General features: G+C 42.1%; 1 protein-coding gene across 7 annotated transcripts in view; it reads left to right on the top strand.

Moving 5' to 3' along the window:
* Positions 1 to 23,182, top strand: part of CDC42SE2 (CDC42 small effector 2) — a 150,050-nt gene that overhangs the window by 14,444 nt on the left and 112,424 nt on the right. For 2 of the 7 annotated variants that reach the window (XM_063723926.1, XM_009240992.3), the window contains exon 1: positions 5,492 to 5,673. The exons of 1 other annotated variant lie outside the window; for it this stretch is intronic. The gene's annotated coding sequence lies outside the window, so the exon portion shown is untranslated. 7 annotated transcript variants of the gene reach the window in all.

Consider the following 23,182-nt stretch of genomic DNA (forward strand, 5'->3'; position numbering starts at 1 on the left):
AAAGGCTCCCTTCCTCTTCTCTTGTTGTCCCCAGAGGCATTCTGTTACAATTCCTAACTTTTTTTTTGAGGTGAGGGGCTGCAATGCAATTGGATCACAGGCTATGTGTTGAAGCTAGACAAGCCGCATGTACCCTAATTTACCTCTCTCCATCTTTCCACTTCCCAACCCCAGTGAAGTGTATCACCTAAAATCATCTCCCACATCACCAGAGGTGTGCAATACATAGTTTGGGAAACAGTGATCTGGCTACCTTCTTCACAGAGACCCACCTCAAATTCCTTTCCCTTTGAAAAAACTTTTCTAACTAATTCAGACCTCAGTGATCCCCTCAACCACATTCATAAAGCTACTGTGTCTATTTATTCAAATGTTGATGTGTGACATTTCATTAAAGACAAAGACCATGCTTTTATACTGAATTTTTCCACAGCACTCGGTATGCTACCTGGCAAACAGCAGGCATTCAATGAATATTTGTGGTTTGATGAGCAGCAAGGGTCAGCCACAGGTAAGAGTGTAAAGCAAAGTTTGACTTAGCTTTCCTTCCTATCTTTGGCTGCTTCAGTCACAGAAAGGGCCACTGTCTATGGTTATTCTGACAGTTGGTTATTTTCTCCTTTCTCAGTAAATTCCATGATTCCTGATTTTTCTCAATCTTTCCAAATCACAATTCATGTGCCATATGTCTCATTACCTTATTGACTAATTAGCTAAGATATCTGGGGTTTGCCATTAGATTTTATGATGCTCGCCTGTGCCTTATAATTTTTTTGGTATCTTTTATCACACTAAAAACAGACCATGTATACATAATATACACTCAATAGATATACTGTATGTTGTATACATAAACAAATACATGTTGAATAATTTGTTTCTTGGAGTATGCCTGTTATATGTTTAGGAAAAAAATGCTAAATTCCAAAAGTAATTTATATAACATTGGTCAAGTGGATTTACTAAGTTTGCTATTAATGTTCACAGCACAAGTATAGAAAGCTTTGTAGTTCTGACTCAGAATAATAACAATTAAATCTTCCCTCTGCCTTTCCTCTTTCTTTTGATTCACTTGACTCATTCAGATGTTCCTATAAAGGAGCAATTTGAGTTTCTATAGCTTTACACAGAACTGGTGGTTTCTTCTCTTGTATCCCAAGCAGTTAGTACATACGTCTAGTTAGGAATGATTATCTAATTTAAATCAGCAGACCTAGACACAACTGAGAATGAAAGAAGACACAAATAACTATTAAGCCAGGACAAGAGATTCCTGATAAATCAGGAAATATGGTCATACTACTTTGAATGTAGTTATCTATTAAATGTATGTCTCTTGTCATTCAACTGTAAAGCCGTGTTAAGTTTGAGCCTTATTTCTCTTAGCTTCCTTTGTTGCCTGGAATTGTGTCTGGCACGTTGTGGTGGTAGAAGAAATGTTAGTGCTCCTTTAAAAATGTTCATTTATTTAAACATTACACTATATTGATGTAGAACTCATACCATTTGGGGCCTTTTATGAGCCATTTTCTCAGTATTACAAATGTAGAACAATGAGCTTAATTATATGCTTGTGTAATTATAATAGCTAGCTTTTACCAGCACAGCCTGTGCCAGGCCTAGGGCTAAAAATTTTACTTGAGTTCTCTTATATATTTCTCACAACAGACCTCACAGGTAGGTAATATTATTGGTCTCATTAAACTAGAAGAAAAGATAGGTTTAGAAAGAACTTTGTTTAGAGTCACCTAATTATGCAGCAGAATTTGGATTTGAACTCCAGACTCTGACACCGTACACCATGTCTCCTAAATGTTAGAACTGCTATAAAATTTTGGAAAGCAGATTTAAAAAACATTAATAGTGGCCAGGCATGGTGACTCACGCCTGTAATCCCAGCACTTTGGGAGGCTGGGGTGGGCTGATCACCTGAGGTCAGGAGTTCAAGACCAGCCTGGCCAACATGGTGAAACCCTGTCTCTACTAAAAATACAAAAATTAGCCAGGCGTGGTGGTGGGCGCCTGTAATCCCAGCTACTCAGGAGGCTGAAGCAGGAGAATCACTTGAACTCAGGAGAGGAAGGTTGCAGTGAGCCAAGATTGCACCACTGCACTCCAGCCTGTGTGACAGAGTGAGACTGTCTCTCAAAAAAAAAAAAAAAAAATTAATAGGCCGAGTGCAGTGGCTCACACCTGTAATCTCAGTACTTTGGGAGGCCGAGGTAGGCAGATCCCCTGAGGTCAGGAGTTCGAGACCAGCCTGGCCAACATGGCGAAACCCTGTGTCAACTAAAAATAGAAAAATTAGCCGGGCGTGGTGGCAGGCGCCTGTAATCCCAGCTACTCGGGAAGCTGAGGAAGGAGAATCATTTGAACCCGGGAGGCGGAGGTTGCAGTGAGCCAAGATAGTGCTATTGCACTCCAGCCTGGAAAACAAGAGCAAGACTCCACCTCAAAAACAAAAACAAAAATTAATAGTATACTTTTAGGGAAAATCCATTTGCTTTAAAAATTTTAAGGAAAATTTATTTAAGTAAAAGATTGCAGAATCAGGCCAATGTGGCTGTTATATGAGCTCAAGGCTATTTAGCAGTTGGTTAGAACAATGTGTTCCTTCCTGTTGTTTTTGGTGTAATGTTTCCACTTGTTATGGACTAATAGGAATGCAAAACAGTTTCTTCTGGACTATAATAGTTGCATTTACTTTTATCAGTATTTTCACTGTATATTATGTGAATAAATTATGAACAGTGTCTATTTTTTACCCTTGTCCTTCTTTTGGAATAAGATTTTACTTGGTAACAATTTTAAGGACAGTGCACAGATACATCATAATGACTCTAGAAAAATTTTATTTGGTATTATTGTAATTACAAACTACAGATTAACATTGATGAAACACATTGTCAATTTTTTTATAAACAAGTCTATTTAATTTTATAAAAAAATCAAATTGTAACATGTAATCTGTAGCTTTAAATTGTTTTAAATCATAAAGGATAAATTAAATGTGTAAAGAGACTGCTATGAATATAACATTGAGCAAATAATTATGCACACATACTCTACAAAAAGTATCATCCAGACCAGATGCTGTGGCTCACACCTGTAATCCCAGCACTTTGTGAGGCGAGGAGGGCGGATTGTGTGAGCCTGGGAGTTTCAGACCAGCCTGGGCAACATAGTGAGACCCTGTCTACCAAAAATACAAAAATTAGTCAGGTGTAGTAGTGTGCGTTTGTAGTCCTAGCTCCTTGGGAGGCTGAGGTGGGAGGATCACTTGAGCCCAGAAGACAGAGGTTGCAGAGAGCCGAGATCGCACAGATCAGGCCACTGCACTCCAGCCTGGGTGACAAAGTGAGACCCTGTCTCAAAAAAACAACAAAAAAAGTGTCATTCAACTGAATGGCATTGTGTCTTTAATTGACTTTTTTTTTTAACTGATGAGAAGGGTGCATGAATAGCTATAGCAACTGAAATTAGATCATGGTATTCAATCACGTATGTTTTGATGAAAAATCTGAAAATAAATGTTTACATAATGAATACTACCCTTTATAGGTAAATGATAGAAAATTTACTACTTAAGGCATTCACGCAAGGTTATTACATTTGTAATTCAAAGGGAGGCTTACAAGCACATATATCAAGTTCGGGAATTTTTTTGTTGTTGTTGTTCTAGGAAATTTTTAGAATTAATAGTCTTTATGTAACCTTCCTCTACTCTATCATGTTATTCTCATTCAGTGAAATAGGATTGTAGCGTATCATTGGTCAAAAAACTGCATTAAACGTCAAGTAAATGGTCATCACTGTACTCAGAGTAACTGGAAAATCAAAACGCTTATGGTATGATGTAGATAAAGATGTTATGGTTAACTGAAACAGAAACCAAGAGAAAATTTAAAATAAAAAAAATTGGTCATTTTTTGTTGCTTTAGTTTTTTTTAATCTCAGGGAATTTTTAAATTTTTCATTTATTCTAGGCACTTGGGATACATCAGTTGAACAAAACAGACAAAAATCCCAGCTTCTACTAGGGAATGCAGACACTAAAAGCTAAACATATCAGATAAATACAGGCATACCTCAGTATCCGACAGGGACTGGTTCCAGGACCCCGACCAGTACCAAAATCCTCTCAGGTCTCTAATATAAAGTGATATAGTATTGCACATAACCCACATATATCCTCCTGTATACTTTATCTCTACATTACTTATAATACAATGTAAGTGCTATGTAAATAGCTGTTATATTGTATGGGTTTTTATTCGTATTTTTAAATTGTTGTGTTTTTTTCCCAAATATTTTCCATCTGTGGTTGGTTGAATCCAGAAACGCAGAACCCATGGATACGGAGGGCTGACTGTGAATTATAAAGATTGTTACAAGGTGGGAAGTGTCATGGGAAGAAAGGAAAAATGGCAAGGTAGGAAAGATTAAGAATTTTTTTGTTTTTGGAACACATGTCACTCTGTCCAGCCCAAGCTGGAGTGCAGTGGCCTGATGATGGCTCACCGTAACCTAACTCCTGGCCTCAGCCTCCAGAGTACCTGGAACTATAGGTACACGCCACCGCACCAGGCTAATTTTTTTTTTTTTGTAGAGACAGGGTATCGCTATGTTGCCCAGTCTGTTCCATTTTGAAGGTACAACCAACAAGCTTTCTTGACAGATTGAAAGTGAAAATGAGAGTATGAGAGGAGTTATGGATGATATAAAGTTTTTGGCCTGAGTAACTAGAAATCCTCGCCATCAACCTAGAATGGGGAAGACCATACATTACTTACTGTATTCAAAGTAGCACAGGTTTGAGAGCTTACTTCAGTTGCATTACGCTCTCTATCCTTTTGAACTTACGATAAAGTTTTGTCGGCATTTTGGTGGACTGCTGGCTGCCAGACAGGGCACTCATGTTTCTGATTTCTGAGATATGTAAAATACACACCCAAAGGAATCACAGAAGTCTAGTACATGGGTAATTTTCACGCATTTCAAATGCCAGGTGGAAGCTCTCGGCCTTAAATCAGTTAATGACTGATTGAACGATTCTGACTTTTACATGAAAAAGCAGTGGTCAGAGGATGGGCTATTAACTGCTACTGACAGACCCCTCATCCCACAACCGCTCAGCACCCACCCACCCTTGCCTGGGCGCGTCCACCGCCCCACAACGTGCGCAGCCGTCGCTCCTCCGCACGGATGTCCGCGACCCGGACCGGGGTGGGAAGGGGCTCCCCCACGCTCCCGCCCAGGTTTGGTCGCCATCTTTCGGAGCGTCCTTTCCCGCGAGTGCTGCAGCCCCGGATCTCAGGCGTCCGTTAGTACAGAGGCCAATTCCTAACCCGCGCGGCTCGAATCCCGGGGGTCCCACCGCCTGCCGGCCAACCAGCCCATGCCGGAGGTACGGCGGGGGCGGGGCCTGGCCAGGGGCGGGGCCAGCACTGCGGCCGCTGCAGCTACGCAACGGCGCCCGCCCCTCCAGCCGCTCTAGGGGCGCGCGCCGCCTCTCGCTCCGCCCAACCCGCGCGCGAGCCTGGGCGGGGAGTGGGAGCCAGGAAGCTGCGAGCGCGCTGGGGAGCGCAGCTGCAGGCGTTGGGGCGGCAGGAGCCGCGGAGCCGGCGCTGAGAGGGGCTGCGGCCGGAGCGGGCGGCCGAGACAAAGGCGACGGTGAGTGCAGTGCCAGCCCCAGTCGCGCGTCGGCCCCCACGCCTCGCCCTCTCGGCCCCTTGGGCGAGGTCCCGAAGCCCCGAACCCTCGTCCCTGAGGGCTCTGGGGTGAGCGCGGCCCGGCCCTGCCAGCCGCGCGCTGCGGGCTGTGGGCTGAGCCTGCGTCTCCATTTCAGGTTTGGGCGAGGTCCTCATGCCCTAGGACCCTGCCTTTGGTTTTTCTTCTATTCCCTCTGAGGAATGGTTACACGCTCAGTTCAGAATTCACGGCAGGCGGACGGCTGAGGCAGCCAACTGACCGCCTGATGTAAAATGGAAAGGCAGACCCCCCCCTCCCCCCAACTTTTCAGGTCTGGAAGTCGGGAGGGTGGTGCGAGGGGCGGGCGGGGAGGGCTCGGGGTCTCTAGGTGAGGGTTTCGGGGAGCAAAGACACCTGGCTCCGGAGCCCCGACTCTTCGCCTGAGGCGCCCGACGCGTTCAGTCCACGGGTCCTGCCGCGGTGCGCCCCGGGCCCCGGGCTTGAAAGCCCCTGGCTACCTCGTCGCGGGAGCTGAGCTACTCTTACAGGTTGTTTTACCCAGTGCTTGCAGCTTTGAGTTGCGATTTTAGGCAACGGGTGTGGTAGGTAGCGGCTCCTTGATGCCGCATTAACAGCTGAAAAAGCGCCCTGATCCGCTGACTTCACTATGTGTAAGAAACAACATTGGGGATTCCTCTTTAGCTTGCAATTATTTTAAATTATAAGCTTTTTTAGGGGAATTTTGGGGGGTTATGTGCAGTTTACAAAATTTAAATGTTTCGTTGAAGGGCCTGGCTTACAGTACGTGCTCAGTAAAGTATTTGTTGAATGAATGAATCTTGAAATATCAGACAAAGCTTATCTCACATCTAGTAAAATTTAGGCACATACTCTCTTGATTATGATTAAGGAAAGAATGTCGGCAAACAATATATATTTTTCCTTTTTAAATTTTTATCCCACATACTGTTGATGAACAGTCGGTTCTTACTCTCAATATTATGAACATAGAAAATATTTATCAAATTTGGATTTTCTCTTTTGGTTTGAGAGAAGTTGGTATACATTTTCTGTTTCTTAAAAACAGGCCTTATTTCTAATCTTTAAAAATAATGGAGAAGATAAAGAGGGGGTGGGATTGTATTTTGAAACCCAGCTTTCTGTTTCATTATGAATAAAGGAGTTTATGTGTTTTTGAGAAGGGACTGTGGTATGGTCTTGCTGCTTTTTGAACAAGGGAGAACTCTAAATTTAGGGGGGAAAAAACTAATGTTGCACTAATATAATAAAATGTCACCATTTACTTAACAGATATTCATTAAGCACCTGTTTATGGGTTGAGACCTGTGTTGCATACTGTTTCTGGGCACAAGCAAAATCCACAATTATCCTTTTCTTAAACTTGAATGTAAAGTTATTTCCTTATTATTGATGTCGCAAGTGGTGACTGTCTTAAACCCCTAGTGGCTATTTCAGTTGGGAAAGATGGCAGGTGAACTGCAGGAAGTGTAAATTCATAACAGCCTTTAAAGGTTAATAAGTAACTTTGTACAGCTAAAATTATTGGGTTAAGCTTTTATATTGTCAGTTTAGTAGAATCTGTCTACATTTTAAAATGAAGGGAGGAAGACATTTAATAAAAGCTAGTGTTTTTATTCTCTCCCTGGTCCCTACTAGGAGACTTTGGTACAGTGTATTTATTGAAGGGTAATGTACCTCTGGTCCTGTTTTCTGTAAATAATCTTTGTAATAACATTTTCTATTTTTAAAAATCCCCAAAGATAAACAGTGGATTCCTTTTCTATAAGAAATGTTTTAAAATAAAGCTTCATTTCAGGAATTTTATTTTCTCCTTGTGTTCACCATTTACAAATAAATGCATGTAAACTTGATAGTGCTGAAAAGGGAAGGATTATTAGTAATAATTTGTGTTTCCATATGTGGACTTATCTTTTAGTATTGCAACTGTGATAAAATACTGATTTAAAAGGATGAGATTTGTAGTTTTGCATTTATTCTTAACATAAGGTTGCATTGCATTTAATCTATTTATATATGTTTAAAACGCAGTAATATTTTATTTATTTCAGGAATCCAGACTAATGTGATCCAAAGTCAGTCTTGATCATTATAAAATAAAGTAGATATTAATTTTTTTATAGTTAGCTTTTGTATGTGGGCTCTTTTGACTGTTAATGCTTATAATACTTAATACATTGTTAAAGATAATGTTTACGTTCAAATAGAACTTTCAGATTTTGGACTTACCGGCTATTAGCTTTTTTTTTCTTTTTTTTTTTTTTTTGAGATGAAGTCTTGCTCCGTCACCCAGGCTAGAGTACAGCGGTGCGATCTCGGCTTACTGCAACCTCCGCCTTTGGGGCTCGAGCTATTCTCGTGCCTCAGCCTCCCGTGTAGCTGGGATTACAGACATGCGCCACTACGCCCTATTTTTTGTATTCTCAAAAAGAGATGGGGTTTCTCTGTGTTGGCCAGGCTGGTCTCGAACTCCTGGTCTCAAGTGATCTGCCCGCCTCGGCCTCCCAAAGTGTGCTGTTAGCTTTTTATTGTTGTTTCTAGAAAAAATAAGGAAAGTAATTCTTCAAATTTTAGTGATAGAGAATTGTGATACTTTTTCTTTAAATGTATATTTCTCGGAAGAAGAGTTACCTGACAATGTACCACTGATAGTCTGGTGTTGATGACAAACCTACTTGTAAATGGTAATAGTGATGATAAAGAACAAGTAAATAAAGTGTGATATGTTAAGTAAAAGTGTTTGGCTTTTTTTTTTTTTTTTTTTTGGATAAGCACATCATCAGAATTCTTGACAATCAGCAGCTGCGTTAAAATATATTTTTCCAAGAAATCAGAACTCATAATTTTTTTTTTTTTTTTTTTTTTTGAAACGGAGTCTCGCTCTGTTGCCAGGCTGGAGTGCAGTGGCACGATCTCGGCTCACTGCAACCTCCACCTCCGTGGTTCAAGCAATTCTCCTGCCTCAGCCTCCCAAGTAGCTGGGACTACAGGTGTGTGCCACCATACCTGGCTAATTTTCGTATTTTTAGTAGAGACAGGGTTTCACCATGTTGGCCATCCATGATGGTCTTGATCTCTTGACTTCGTGATCTGCCCTCCTTGGCCTCCCAAAGTGCTGAGATTACAGGTGTGAGCCACCGCGCCCGGCCATAATTTTTTTTTTTGTACCTTAAAAATACTAGTGTTTTCAAAGTATTGTTCCTTCCTTGGAGTAGTTCATAATGTTTTGAGGCTAAATAAATTTCAGGATTATCTTGTGTTATAATTGCTGGAATATTTGAAATGTTGGTGTTTTCTTCATCAGGGTATGTGTGTCTGTTGGGGAGAGGGTAGTTCATTTTTTTGTAAGACCTTTTAGAATGATTTAGAAAGCATTTCTTTTTCCTCAGATGTGATTAATGAAGTGATTAATAATGATACTAACATGGCATATTGCAGCTGTGCTCATATTTGCCTGTGTAGATGATGAGAGCTTTAATTAAAGTTTATTTAAATACTTCATAACTAATTTCTCACATTATTTTCTGGGATAGGTTGCTGTTATGTTTTAAAGTCCCAGTTGTATTTTTTAAAATTATGAAAGGGTTTATTTAGGTTCCTCATATGCTTTAAGATGAGTCTGGGATATTTTGTTGTAAAGATTTTTGTCAAAATTAAAAATGCATATTGGTTTTGATCTGCTGTATTGTTTTTATTCTCAATTTTCATGAAAGAAATATTTTAACATTTTATTGAATATTTAATGTTAGTGATGTTTTAGTCAGTCTCAGAGGGGGACATTATAGTTTTCCTGTGTCTTCTTGAGAGGAACTTGAGAGAAGTACATGCACGTGCTTATTCTTTTTTTTTTTTTTTGAGATGGAGTCTCTGTCCCCCAGGCTGGAGTGCAATGGCGCAATCTCAGCTCACTGCAACGTCTGTCTCCTGGGTTCAAGTGATTCTCCTGCCTCAGCCTCCTGAGTAGCTGGGATTACAGGTGTCTGCCACCACGCCTAATTTTCATATTTTTAGTAAAGATGGGGTTTCTCCATGGTCATCAGGCTGATCTCAAACTCTTGACCTCAGGTGATCCACCGACCTCAGCCTCCCAAAGTGCTAGGATTACAGGCGTGAGCCACCGCGCCCGGTCAAGCTTATTCTTAATACTTACTTGCTAGTTAGGTGACGGCATTTTTTTCTGAATTTTTTCATACTACTTGGAAAAACTTGGAATTTAACTTTTCTTTTTTTTTTCCGAGACGGAGTTTCACTCTTGTTGCCCAGGGTGGAGTGCAATGGCACAATCTTGGCTCATTGCAACCTCTGCCTCCCCGGTTCAAACGATTCTCCTGCTTCAGCCTCCCGAGTAGCTGGGATTACAGGCATGCACCACCATGCTCGGCTAATTTTGTATTTTTAGTAGAAACGGGGTTTCTCCATGTTGGTGAGGCTGGTCTCGAACTCCTGACTTCAGGTGATCTGCCTGCCTTAGCCTCCCAAAGTGCTGAGATTAGAGGCATGAGCCACCACGTCCGGGTTGCTTTTTTTTTTTTTTTTTTGGAGACAGAGTCTGTCGCCAGGCTGGAGTGCAGTGGTGCCACCTCGGCTTACTGCAACCTCTGCCTCCTGGGTTCAAGCAACTATCCTCCCTCAGCCTCTCGAGTAGCAGGGACTACAGGCGTGTGCCACCATGCCTGGCTAATTTTTGTATTTTTAGTAGAGCCGGGGTTTCACCATGTTGGCCAGGATGGTCTTGATCTCTTGACCTCGTGATTCGCCCACCTTGGCTTCCAAAGTGCTGGGATTACAGGCGTGAGCCACCGTGCCAGGCCAGGAATTTAGCTTTTAAATTATTAGTTTTATGCATCCTGCTACCTTGGTTCAAAGCTTAAGTATACTTGAATCTTTCTATAATACTAACAAATAATGAGTAGTGCAGGATTTAGCTGAGACTGCTTTGGGCCCTGATCCAAAGGGAGTTCCTGAATTGAAATGCCAAAAAGACTTGGTAATAAGTTGTCTTAATCCTGACACTATAAAATACCTGTTAATGTATTTTAGTTAAATAGATTATGGTAAAACATACTCCCTCTTTTTCCTAGAAAGTATTAGGTTAAGTTCATATTAAATCTAGGTACATTTGAAAGTAACTAAATGATGAGCCCTGATATATCTGTTTTCTTGCTTACCCATTTAGAAACTCATGCTGTGATTTCATATGAAATCTGTGTGATCGAATTTTTGTATCTTGTACTAAAACATAAAATTATTGGCCAGGCGTGGTGGCTCATGCCTGTAATCCCAGCACTTTGGGAGGCTGAGGTGGGCGGATCACCTAAGGTCAGGAGTTCGAGACCAGCCTGGCCTATGAAACCTTGTCTTTACTAAAAATACAAAAATTAGCCGAGCATGGTGGCACATGCCTGTAATCCCAGCTACTTGGGAGGCTGAGGCAGGAGAATCATGTGAACCCAGGAGACAGAGGCTGCAGTGAGCCGAGATTGCACCACTGCACTCCTGCCTGGGCAACAGAGCGAGACTCCATCTCAAAAAAAACAAAACAGGCTGGGTGCCCTGGCTCACACCTGTAATCCTAGCACTTTGGGAGGCTGAGGTGGGTGGATCATCTGAGTTCGGGAATTTGAGACCAACCTGGCCAACATGGTGAAACCCCATCTCTACTAAAAATACAAGAGTTAGCCGGGCGCGGTGGCTGAGGCCTGTAATCCCAGCCACCTGGGAGTCTGAGGCAGGAGAATTGCTTGAACCCAGGAGACAGAGGTTGCAGTGAGCTGGGATGGCACCACTGCACTCCAGCCTAGGCGACGGAGCAAGACTGTCTCAAAAAAAAAAAAAAAAAAAACTGGCCGGGCGCGGTGGCTCATGCCTGTAATCCCAGCACTTTGGGAGGCTGAGGCGGGTGGATCATGAGGTCAGGAGATCGAGACCATCCTGGCTAACATGGTGAAACCCCGTCTCTACTAAAAAGTAGAAAAAATTATCCGGGTGTGGTGGCAGGCGCCTGTAGTCCCAGATACTAGGGAGGCTGAGGCAGGAGAATGGCATGAACCTGGGAAGTGGAGCTTGCAGTGAGCTGAGATCACGCCATTGCACTCCAGCCTGGGCGAAAGAGCGAGACTCCGTCTCAAAGAAAAAAATAAAAATAAAAAAATAAAAACAACAACATAAAATTATTTTTGTTTCATTTGACTTAATAGAACTTTCACTTTTTGTTTAGTAAAGCAAAAATGAATTTTGAGTACATTCAACATTGTGTATGTTTTACACCGTATATATAGAGGGAATTTATGGGTATCTGTGGAACTGAAAAGTTTAATGGGTGGAACTTGGTAAGGTTTAAGCAAAATACAACTTTCACTGTGCCTTCAAAACTCTCCCTGTAGACTAAGTCTTTCTCTGCTTCTAGATGAGCTTTTAGCTTGATCAGATAGCTTTTTAAGTCACTTTTAGGTAACAAAAAGTTTTCTGGTCACTTGTCAATAATAGTCTTATTTTAGTCATTAGAAGGTACAGTATAGTAGTGTTCAAACTCTTGTAGATTTCAGAACTTTTCTTTGGCTCAAAACTGCTTTGAACCTAGAAGCTTGTTTTGGAGGAAGAGTCCTACTTAGTGGGCTTCTCTTTTTACTTTGCCAGGTCTTCTTCAGTATGGTATTCCTACCACTTCAGGATGCAGCTTAGGATTACAGAGAAAAGATATAGGGGGGAAGGTGGGGGAAGGTATCGTTTTTATTGTGGCTCATCTGATTGCGATCTGGCATTTTTGCCTTCTCAGTTGGCCAGGTTGTGCAAAGCTGACTCTTTCTTCAGGAGTGCTGGAAATGGTTGAGGATTCTATGTCTAGGAAGCTCCAGCTATAATTCCTGTGATACAGTTCTCCAGCTCCAATTTAGCCTTCCAGTTTCCTTTATCTTGCAGGTTCACTTTGCCCAGGGTGAGATTTTTCTTTAGTCTTTAAGGTAGTTCTATAACATTTTAACCAGAACTGCCCATGCTTTATTGAGGATATTTCATAGACACAATTTCATTAATTCCACTGGGGTCTCAGCATCCTGTCTTTCCAACTCCTTCCATAAAATACAGTAGACCCTCCGAATCATCAGATTTCACATCTGAGGATTTAGCCAGCCAAGGATAAAAAGTATTTAAAAAGAAAAAACAGAACAACAAGGTAAAAAGCTACAGTATAACAATTATACATGGCATTTATATTTTATTAGGTATACATAGTCTAGAGATGATTTAAAGTATACAGGTGGATGCGCCTAGATTATATGCAAATACCGTGCCATTTTATGTATGTAAGGGACTTCAGCATCTGGGGATTTGGGCCAGGGTGGGGCAGGGTTCCTGGAGCCAATCACCCATGGATACCGAGGGATGGCTGTAAATGTTTCTTCAACAGTACTTCTGTATGTCTGCGATCTGTAATCCATTGCTGCTATCACCTCTTTCCTATCCCAAGACCACCTCCTTCCATGTCCTCACTTGAGTATTTACCCTGCCTTAAATTTGTGGTCCACTATTATAATTTTTCCTTTTCATACACATTCAGCTCCCTTGCGGCATTCTTCTGTTGTAATTCACCTGGCCAAACCCCTACCCCCACACCCTTTGTGTCCAGTTCTCCATCTGTTCCAGCATACATCTGGGAAGTTGAGCATGCTTTGAGGAAAACACACCCAGGCTGACCCGGCTCTCCCTTTAAATTATGACCACTGACCTAAGGAGGGCCCTTTGTGCTGCCGGTTGTTTTTGTTTTGTTTTGTTTTGTTTTTTGAGATGGAGTCTCACTGTGTCACTCAGGCTGGAGTGCAGTGGTGCGATCTTGGCTCACCGCAACTTCTGCCTCCCAGGTTCAAGTGATTCTCCTGCCTCAGCCTCCTGAGTAGCTGGAATTACAGGCGCCCATCACCATGCCCGGCTGATTTTTGTATTTTTTTTTTTAGTAGAGACAGGGTTTCACCACGTTGGACAGGCTGGTCTCGAACTCTTAACTCCTGACCTCAAGTGATCCACCTGCCTCAGCCTCCCAAAATACTGAGATTACAGGCGTGAGCCACTGTACCTGGCCTAATCCTTCTGTAATCCTAATACGTTTCCTGATTTAATCACCACAGATGACTTTTAACACCTCTCATCAGACCTCTAGCATCCCTTTTTTCCTCTTCATTTTCAGCTCATGACTTTGTTTCCTGTATGTTAAAAATGAAAGCAATCAGAAGAAAACTTTTACACGTCTCCTTGTATCTTTACCTATACTTTGCCTTTCCTATTATTCTGTCATCATGGTCTCCACTCGTGCTCCTTTCTCCTCTTAAGGACATTGCATTGCTTCAGTATTCATCTCATTCTCCTGCATGCTAATGAGCTGCATCATTTCCCCATTTCTACTGGATTATCCCTATCAGCATATAGATGTACTGAAGTATCTCCCATCTTTTAAAAAAAACCTTTCCAAACGCCACATCTTCCTTTAGTTAACTCCTCTCCAAAAAGGTAAATATTTGTTGTCATCAGCGCTCCCTGTCTTGTTTGGATCCACTACAATCTGCTTTTTTTCTCTTTCGTTCTACCGTAACAGCTCTTTTTGAGATTATTGAGTGACTTTGTTGGTGGTAAATTCCCTAGTTCTCAAGCGTAATCTCAGTGGATGTAGAAGCAATAGCAGCATTTGATGTGGTTGATAACATCATATTTGAAATCTTCCCTTTGTTTCTGGCATATTACTGCCTGTTTTCAGTTTCTTTTGTTGGTTCCTTTTCATTGCCCCAACTTCTAAAAAATGAGGCAGTGTTTCAGGTACATATGTTTAGACCTCTTCTATATTTATATTTAGTTTTAGTCCCCTGTGATCTCATTCTGTCTAGCTAGAATTATATACATATATATATATATTTTTTTTTTTAATTTTTTTATCTTTTTTTTTTTGAGACAGAGTCTTGCTGTGTTGCCCAGGCTGGAGTGCAGTGACGTGATCTTGGCTCACTGCAACCTCCGCCTCCTGGGTTCAAGTGATTCTCCTGCCTCAGCCTCGCGAGTACCTGAGACTACAGGCGCCCATCACCACGCCCGGCTTATTTTTGTATTTTTAGTAGAAATGGAGTTTCACCATGATGGCCAGGCTGGTCTCAAACTCCTGACCTCAAGTGATCTGCCCAGCTTGGCCTCCCAAAGTGCTGGGATTATAGGCGTGAGCCACTGCACCCAGCCTTTTTTTTTTTTTTTTTATTAAAAAACTTTTTCTTGGCCGGGCGCAGTGGCTCATGCCTGTAATCCCAGCACTTTGGGAGGCTGAGGCAGGCGGATCACAAGGTCAGGAGATCGAGACCATCCTGGCTAACACGGTGAAACCCCGTCTCTACTAAAAATACAAAAAAAAATTAGCTGGGTGTGGCGGCGGGTGCTTGTAGTCCCAGCTACTAGGGAGGCTGAGGCAGGAGAATGGCGTGAACCCAGGAGGCGGAGCTTGCAGTGAGCCGAGATCACACCACTACACTCCAGCCTGGCCACGGAGAGTCCGTCTCAAAAAAAAAAAAAAAAATTTTTTTTTTTTCTTGAGGCAGGTCCTTGCTCATCCTCCAGGCTGGAATACAGTGGCGTGATCTTAGCTCACTGCGGCCTTGACCTCCCGGGCTCAGGTGATCTTCCTACCTTAGCCTTCCAAGTAGCTGGGACCACAGGTATGTGCCACCACATCCGGCTAGTTTTTGTATTTTTTGTAGAGATGGGTTTTCATCATGTTGCCCAGGCTGGTCTTGGGCTCAAGTGGTCTGCCTGCCTGGGCCCCCAAAAGTGCTGGGACTACAGGTGTGAGCTACTGCGCCCAGCCTAGAATTATATATTTCAAACTAAAAATGTTATCTTTAGTCTGGATCTATTTACTACCTCCAGACTTTGGTATCCATTTGCCTACTTAGCATTTTTAAGTAGATTTCTAATAGGCATCCCAGATTTAACATCACAACTGAACTCCTTGTCCTCCGTGTTCTCTATCACCCCTCCACCCCAGTAATTGTCCCCATTCCAGTCTTCCTCATCCTATTAAATGTCAACTCCATCTTTCAGTTTCTCTGGCCAAAAACCTAGTAGACATTCTTGACTCTCTTCTTTCTCATACTCCCACATCTGATTCAAATAATTAGCATGAAAACATGTCCCTTATCTATCTTAAAAACTGCCATAAGAATAAATGTAACCACAATTTGCTCTCTTCATCTGCTGCCACCTCTGTAAGCAACCATCATCTCTTGCCTGTATTATTTTAGTAGTCTCTACCTGCTGCTACTGCTGTTTTCTGTTCTCAAACCAGCAACAAGGGCGATCTTTTGAAAATGAAAGTCTGATTATTTTACTCCTGTGTTCAAACCCTTAGTGGCTTTCCATATCATTTATAAAAACCGGAATACTTAATGCCTAAGTATTCAAGAAGTCTTGACCCTTCATTGTCGGTATGTCCTGCCTGTCTGATTTCATGTCTTACCAGTTTCTCCTTGGCTTCTTCCACTCTGGCCACATACAGACCTCCCTGAGGTCTTGAACTTGCCAAGCATGGTGTTGCTTTAGTGCCCGTAGGAATAGAGCTTTGTTTTATTCACTGCAGAATCCCCAGTATTCAGAACAGTGGATAGCACATAATGGGGACTCAACATTTCCTGAATGAATGACTGCTAATCTTGTCACTCATGTCCTTGGTAACAGCTTGTATGAATGTTTCTATAACTAAAAGTATTTGAATTTCACCTAAAACCATGTAGTCCTGTAAGAATTAAGTAGAAACAAATTTAGAGTATGAAGGTAAGTTTCAAATCAGTTTTTGTGTATGTAAAGTGAAAATACACAGTAAAATGGTAAGGGACAGAGGAGGTAGGAAGGGAAAGAGGAGAGATAAACCGATGGAATAAAAGGAAAACCTGATTTGCTGGTAGGGTGACAACACATTAAAAAAACCTATTTTGGGCTTGCCCTGTATTTTTTAAAAGTGATGTTTCTTCAATTCTGAGTGTTGGTGATTTACATGGACTTAGACCCTTCAATTTGGACTATATTATAACCTTTTTTTTTTTTTTTTGAGACTGAGTCTCGCTCTGTCGCCCAGGCTAGAGTGCGGTGGTGTGATCTCGGCTCACTGCAAACTCTGTCTCCCAGATTCAAGCAATTCTTGTGCCTCAGCTTCCCAAGTAGCTGGGATTACAGGAGTCCGCCATTAGGCCAGGCTAATTTTGTTTTTAGTAGGGATGAGGTTTCACCATGTTGGCCAGGCTGGTCTCAAACTCCTGACCTCAAGTGATCTGCCCACCTGGGCCTCCCAAAGTGCTGGGATTACAGGTGTGAGCCACTGCGCCTGGCCTTATAACTTTCTTTTTATCAGGGATATAGGCTCAAATGAGATTGGGAGCCAAAACTTCATTATTTTTCTTTTTTTTTTTTGCTAGTTTTTGCTAAACTTCTTTTGTTAAAGAAAAGCACTTAACTGTTACTGAGATAGCTCGATGGTATCCTGTGCATTTTTTTTTTTGAAAGCTCAAGTAGAAGTCTCACAGTTTTAGGGAGGGATTTTTTTTAGTGTACAAAAATTTATTAGTATGCCTGTCCTCTTACTACTGTACTGCCTAGTTACTCTCCTTTCAAAAAAAAAGGCATATAAATATATTTATTGTATTTCCATGGTAAACTAGCAGCTACAATAATGTACACAACTCTGTTGAGTAGTATTTATTAAATGCATATATGTATTTGTGTTCCTAAAAATGCTTGTACATACCAAAACTGCAATTTTACTGATAGTTGGGAAATGAAAGTGCAAAAGAAATTAATGACTTGTGAAGTTTTGGTATTTCATTTTGTCAAGACAAGATTTTTTTTTTTTTTTCCCTGAGCTGTAGATCTCATTTCCTGTTGGTTGATTAAAAAAAAAATCTTGGCCAGGTGCGATAGCCCAAGTCTGTAGTCCCAGCACTTTGGGAGGCTGAGGTGAGTGGATTGCTTGAGCTCAGGAGTTCCAGATCAGTCTGGGCAATGAGGCGAAACCCCGTATACAAAAAAAAAAAAAAATAGGAAAACTTAGCCAGGCCTGTACACCCATAGTCCCAGCTACTCAGGAGGCTGAGGTGGATTGCTTGAGCCTGGAAGGTTGAGGCTGCAGTGAGCCGAGATCTCACTACTGCAGTCTACCCTAGGTGACAGAGCGAGACCCTGTTTCAAAAAAAAAAAAAAGTTTTAGATAAATTGTTAAAATAGGTGGCTTAGAAGTTGGTGAATTAAAGAGATGTTTGTGTACAAGTATAAATTATTCTATATAAACCAGTGTAAACATTTTCCCATTTTTGTATAATATGCAATAATTTATGTCTTTATTGGCTTGTATTGTGGGACTTTTATGTGGCCATAATGTGTGTGTGGGTGTGTATATATATCTTCACAGTTTTTGTAATATGCGGATACAATTTAGACTCTTGTATAAACATGACCATTATAATTTTTTTTTTTTTTTTTGAGATGGAGACTTGCTCTGTCATCCAGGCTGGAATGTAGTGGCGTAATTTTGGTTCACTGCAACCTCTGCCTCCTGGCTTCAAGCAGTTCTGCTTCAGCCTCCCTAGTAGCTGGGATTACAGGTGTGCACCATCACGCCCAGCTAATTTTTTTTTTTTTTTTTTGTATTTTTAGTAGAGGTGGGGTTTCACCATATTCGCCAGGCTGGTCTTGAACTCCTGATCTCAGATGATCCGCCCACCTCGGCCTCCCAAACTGCTGGGATTACAGGCATGAGCCACCGCACCTGGCGACCATTATAATTTTTAAAAAGCCTGTTTACATACCAAATAAAATCATCATGTTAGATGACACACTGGAAATGTTTCTTTACAATTTTGAAATAATCTATTTTATAGACTAGGTCATTTTCATTAGAATTTGACATTGACCTAGTTGAATTCATATGTTAGCATTTCACACCATAACCATCTTGGATTAATGAGATCCTTATTTCTGAGCTGGTGTGTAGTCCTACCACTCAGTTTATTTCAGCTGTATTCATAGTTTGATGCCTGCCATCCTACTTTAACTTCATAATGTTCTGTATAGATTATTAAGTAATCAAAGTGGTCATATTGAGAAAACTGAATACAATTAATAGGTGTGACCCCAGTCTCATAAGGGGTCATTAAAATAATGCATGATATTATGCCTTCATTTATTCTATTCAGTACATTTATCAAACTACTATGTGAAGTTGTTTCTCAACCCATTCAGAATAAGATATAAACTGTACTCACCCAGAAAATACAAACTCAACAGTCTGTACATAATTTGGCCCTGACAGCCTCTTATCTCACCTTTGCTCACTACACTCTAGCCAAGTTAGTCTGTTCAGTTTCTCAAACATGCCATTCTTGGCCTTGGCTTAGAGCTTTTACACTGGTTGTTTCCTTTGTTTGAAATGGTGTTTTCCCAGATGTTTTTTAGCCTGGCCCTTTACCTTTCCAATCTCAGCTTAAATATCACCTCCTACTTCCTCACCACTCAGTTAAAAATAGCTCCTCCCCATCACTGTTTTAATTTGTTCATGCCATTTGTCAGTCCTTGAAATTATGTGTTTTTTAAAATTTATTTTTATGACAGTAGGGACTTCCTTCGTCTTATTCCTTGCTGTCTACAATGCCCAAAACAATACTGGCACCAAAAGGTATTCAGTAAAAAAAAGTGTTGAGAAGATAAAGCCAGGTACCAATTTCATCTATTCCCCCCACTTTTTTTTTTGAAATGGAGTCTTGCTCTGTCGCCCAGGCTGGAGTTCAGTGGCACGATCTGGACTCACTGCAGCCTCTGCTTCCCGGGTCCTATCAATTCTTGTGCCTCAGCCACCCAAGTAGCTGGGATTCCAGGTGTGTGCCACCACGCTAGCCAATTTTTTATTTTTAGTAGAGATGGGGTTTCTCCTTGTTGGCTAGGCTAGTTGAGAATGTGATCCACATTTGGGAGATCCCGCCTGGGCCTCCCAAAGTGCTGGGATTACAGATGTGTGTCACTGCACCCGGCCTATTCTTTCTTGTGAGTGATTTTAGTGTATTAATAATTTAAAATGTCAAAAGCATATTTCTCCTAACCTAGAAAAGAAACTGGATTACTCAGATAAAAGCCTGCTTTAGAAAATGATGAGAAAATTTAGGAACCGTTGTGATGATCCTTAGATCAGAGTAGTAAGTGGAGCCAGTGTTGTGCTGGAGCTGGTTAGCTGATTGTGCCTTTCTCTCCAGCTCCATGTTCAGTGACATCATGTTAGTAGCTTGAAACTGGCCACGGTGGGACATTTACAGCATGGCAGACTGCAGAAGCTACAAATCAGGGGCCCTTTTCTCAAAGAGGTGGTCAAATATTTATCAGCAGACCAGTGGGAGGGGGACCATATGAAATTGTTGTTTTTATAGACAAAAAAAATGCTTGAATATTGACAGTTCCTTTCCTTTCCTCCCCCCTCCCCTCCCCTCCCCTCCCCTCCCCCTCCCCTCCCCCCTCCCCTCCCCTCCCCTCCCCCCCTCCCCTCCCCCCTCCCCTCCCGTCCCCCTCCCCTCCCCCCTCCCCTCCCCCTCCCTCCCCCTCCCCTCCCCCTCCCTCCCCCTCCCCTCCCCCTCCCTCCCCCTCCCCCCTCCCCTCTCCCCCTCCCTCCCCCCTCCCTCCCCCTCCCCCCTCCCCTCTCCCCCTCCCCTCCCCCCTCCCCTCTCCCCCTCCCCTCCCCCCTCCCCCTCCCCTCCCCCTCCCTCCCCCCTCCCCTCCCCCTCCCTCCCCCCTCCTTCCCTCTCCCCCTTCCCCTCCCCCTCCCCTCTCCCCCCTCCCCTCTCCCCCCTCCCCTCTCCCCCTTCCCCTCCCCCTTCCCCTCCCCCCTCCCCTCTCCCCCTTCCCCTCCCCCCTCCCCCCTCCCCTCCCCTCTCCCCTCTCTCCTCCCCTCCCCTCTCCCCTCCCCTCTCTCCTCCCCTCCCCTCTCCCCTCCCCTCTCTCCTCCCCTTCCCTCTCTCCTTCCCTCCCCTCTCCTCTCCCCTCCCCTACCCTCTCCTCTCCCCTTCCCTCCCATCTCCCCTCTCCTCTCCCCTCTCCTCTCCTCTCCTCTCCCCTCTCCTCTCCCCTCCCCTCTCCTCCCCTCTCCCCTCCCCTCCCCTCTCCTCTCCCCTCCCCTCTCCTCTCCTCTCCCCTCCCCTCTCCTCTCCCCTCCCCTCCCCTCCCCTCTCCCCTCCCCTCTCCTTTTTTTTTTTTTTTTTTTTTTTTTTTTTTTTTTTAAGACAGAGTCTCGCTTTGTCGCCCAGCCTGGAGTGCAGTGGCTCGGTCTTGGCTCACTGCAACCTCTGCCTCCTAGGTTCAAGTGATTCTCCTGCCTCAGCCTCCTGAGTAGGTGGGACTACAGGTGTGCACCACCACGCCCAACTAATTTTTGTATTTTTAGTAGAAACAGGGCTTCATCATGTTGGCCGGGCTGGTCTTAAACTCCCGACCTCAAGTGATCTGCATGCCTCAATCTCCCAAAGCACTGGGATTACAGGCGTAAGCCACCACACCTGGTGAATATTAGCAATTTCTTATGGTTTAATCTAGTAGAATTACTTATTTTGGTTTAAAGAAATTTCTTCATGGCGGTCAGTGGAGTTATATCAGTGCTTTTACCGTCTTTTTCAAAGTTATGTTCTCTTTACATCTGATGATTACTTCTAGATTCATTTAATGCATAAAATGTGCTATTTATATGTTTGTATGTTGTTTAACTGTGTATCTAATAGTTCATTCCAAAGCAGGCACAAAAGATCTTCAGATTCCTCTGAGAGAGTGTTCTTGGTTTTGCTGTTGATGCTAAATAAGCCTATTGAAAGGCGTTCCTTTTCTGGTCAAGAAAGCAGAGCTGATTCAGTTTGTTATATAGCATTTTCTCAGCCCTCCTCCCCTCACTTTTCAGAATAATTTACATAAATACTTCTGAGTTCAATTTTTTTTAACTTTTTTTTCTGCTTTTACTTATTACCCTTTAAGTGCTTGCTTACTTTCTCTGATAATTTACTTTCTGCTACTCTGTGATTTCTTTTATGAATCAGTGAAATGGTTTTGTTTTGTTTTCTCAAGTTTTTTCCTGTTACCTTTCCTGTGGTCACCTGGACATTCCAGCCCATTTTCCACACTCTCCCTCTACCTTCTCCCCCAGTTCTTTAAAGAGACACAAAGTTACAGGCACCATTTTCTGACTGGAGAAAATTTATTGTTTAAAAATTGAACTCTGAGACTGGGCACAGTGGTTGGCTCACGCTTGTAATCCCAGCACTTTGGGAGGCTGAGGTGGGCGGATTGCTTGAGTACAGGAGTTCGAGATCAGCCCAGGCAACATGGTGAAACCCTGTCTCTATAAAAAATACAAAAATTAGCTGGGCTTGAGTGTGCTTTTGACCCCAGCTCTCTGGGGGCTGAGGTGGGAGGTTGCTTGAGCCTAGGATGTCAAGGCTTCAGTGAGCTGAGCTCACACCACTGCACTCCAGCCTGGGTGACAGAGCAAGACCCTGTCTCAAAAAAAAAGAAAAATTGAACTTTGTTGGCTTGGGAGTTTATTGGCATTTTTTGAGCAACAGTTGCTTTGTTAATTCTGAATAACTGGATTTGAACTGGTGCTATTGAATTAAAATATGGGGTCTACATTTCTTATCCTTTAACTGAAATTATTTTCTTTTAGGCACACACACAAACTGTATTTAATGTAGAACATCAGAAAGTATATACAAGCTAAGGAAAAAGTTTTAATCCTACCACCCTAAGATATAATAACTAGTCGGTGGTCATGTTTCGATGAACATCATTCCAGATACCTCAATATGAATATATGTTTTTTCACAAAATCTTACGTAGACTATTCTGTAACATTTCACTTTAACGAATATTATCATAAAAGTATTACTTTTTATTACTTCAGTTTGAAAGGGTCGTATTGGAAAGTGAAAATTCTGTTTGACAAGGATAAAGCTGTAAGTAAAGTTGTGATTAAAAACAATGGTGTTTATAGAGAGGAGAATGTGGTAAGTCAACTGGAGAGAAGAATTACTTCAGCAGTAATTTTTTTCTTAAGAGCCCTCTTACCATTGCACAATAGCCTGATTGTTTTATACTAGCTGATGAAAACCGTACAGGATTCTATGTACAGCAGAATTATTTTAATAATAGCCCTAGGGTAAAATATGAGCCTGTAGGTAAGTTTATATTTTTTAGTCTGTCCAAGTCCGACTGATTCTTTAATAGTAAAATAATGTTGGAAGAAAACTGTGTTTTATTGAAGGCCTTCATCTATCTGTAGTATGACAATTTTATTAGATATTGCTACCCTTTTTATGTGTCAGAATGAGTAGTGAAGTAGTTCTTGGAAAAATTTTAGCATTTAAGAATTCTTATGTTAATGTTTCCTTTGATTTTTGTTTTATGAATGTGAAAA

This window comes from Pongo abelii, chromosome 4 (assembly GCF_028885655.2).
Source record: "Pongo abelii isolate AG06213 chromosome 4, NHGRI_mPonAbe1-v2.0_pri, whole genome shotgun sequence".
In the NCBI taxonomy this organism is placed as follows: Eukaryota; Metazoa; Chordata; class Mammalia; order Primates; family Hominidae; genus Pongo; species Pongo abelii.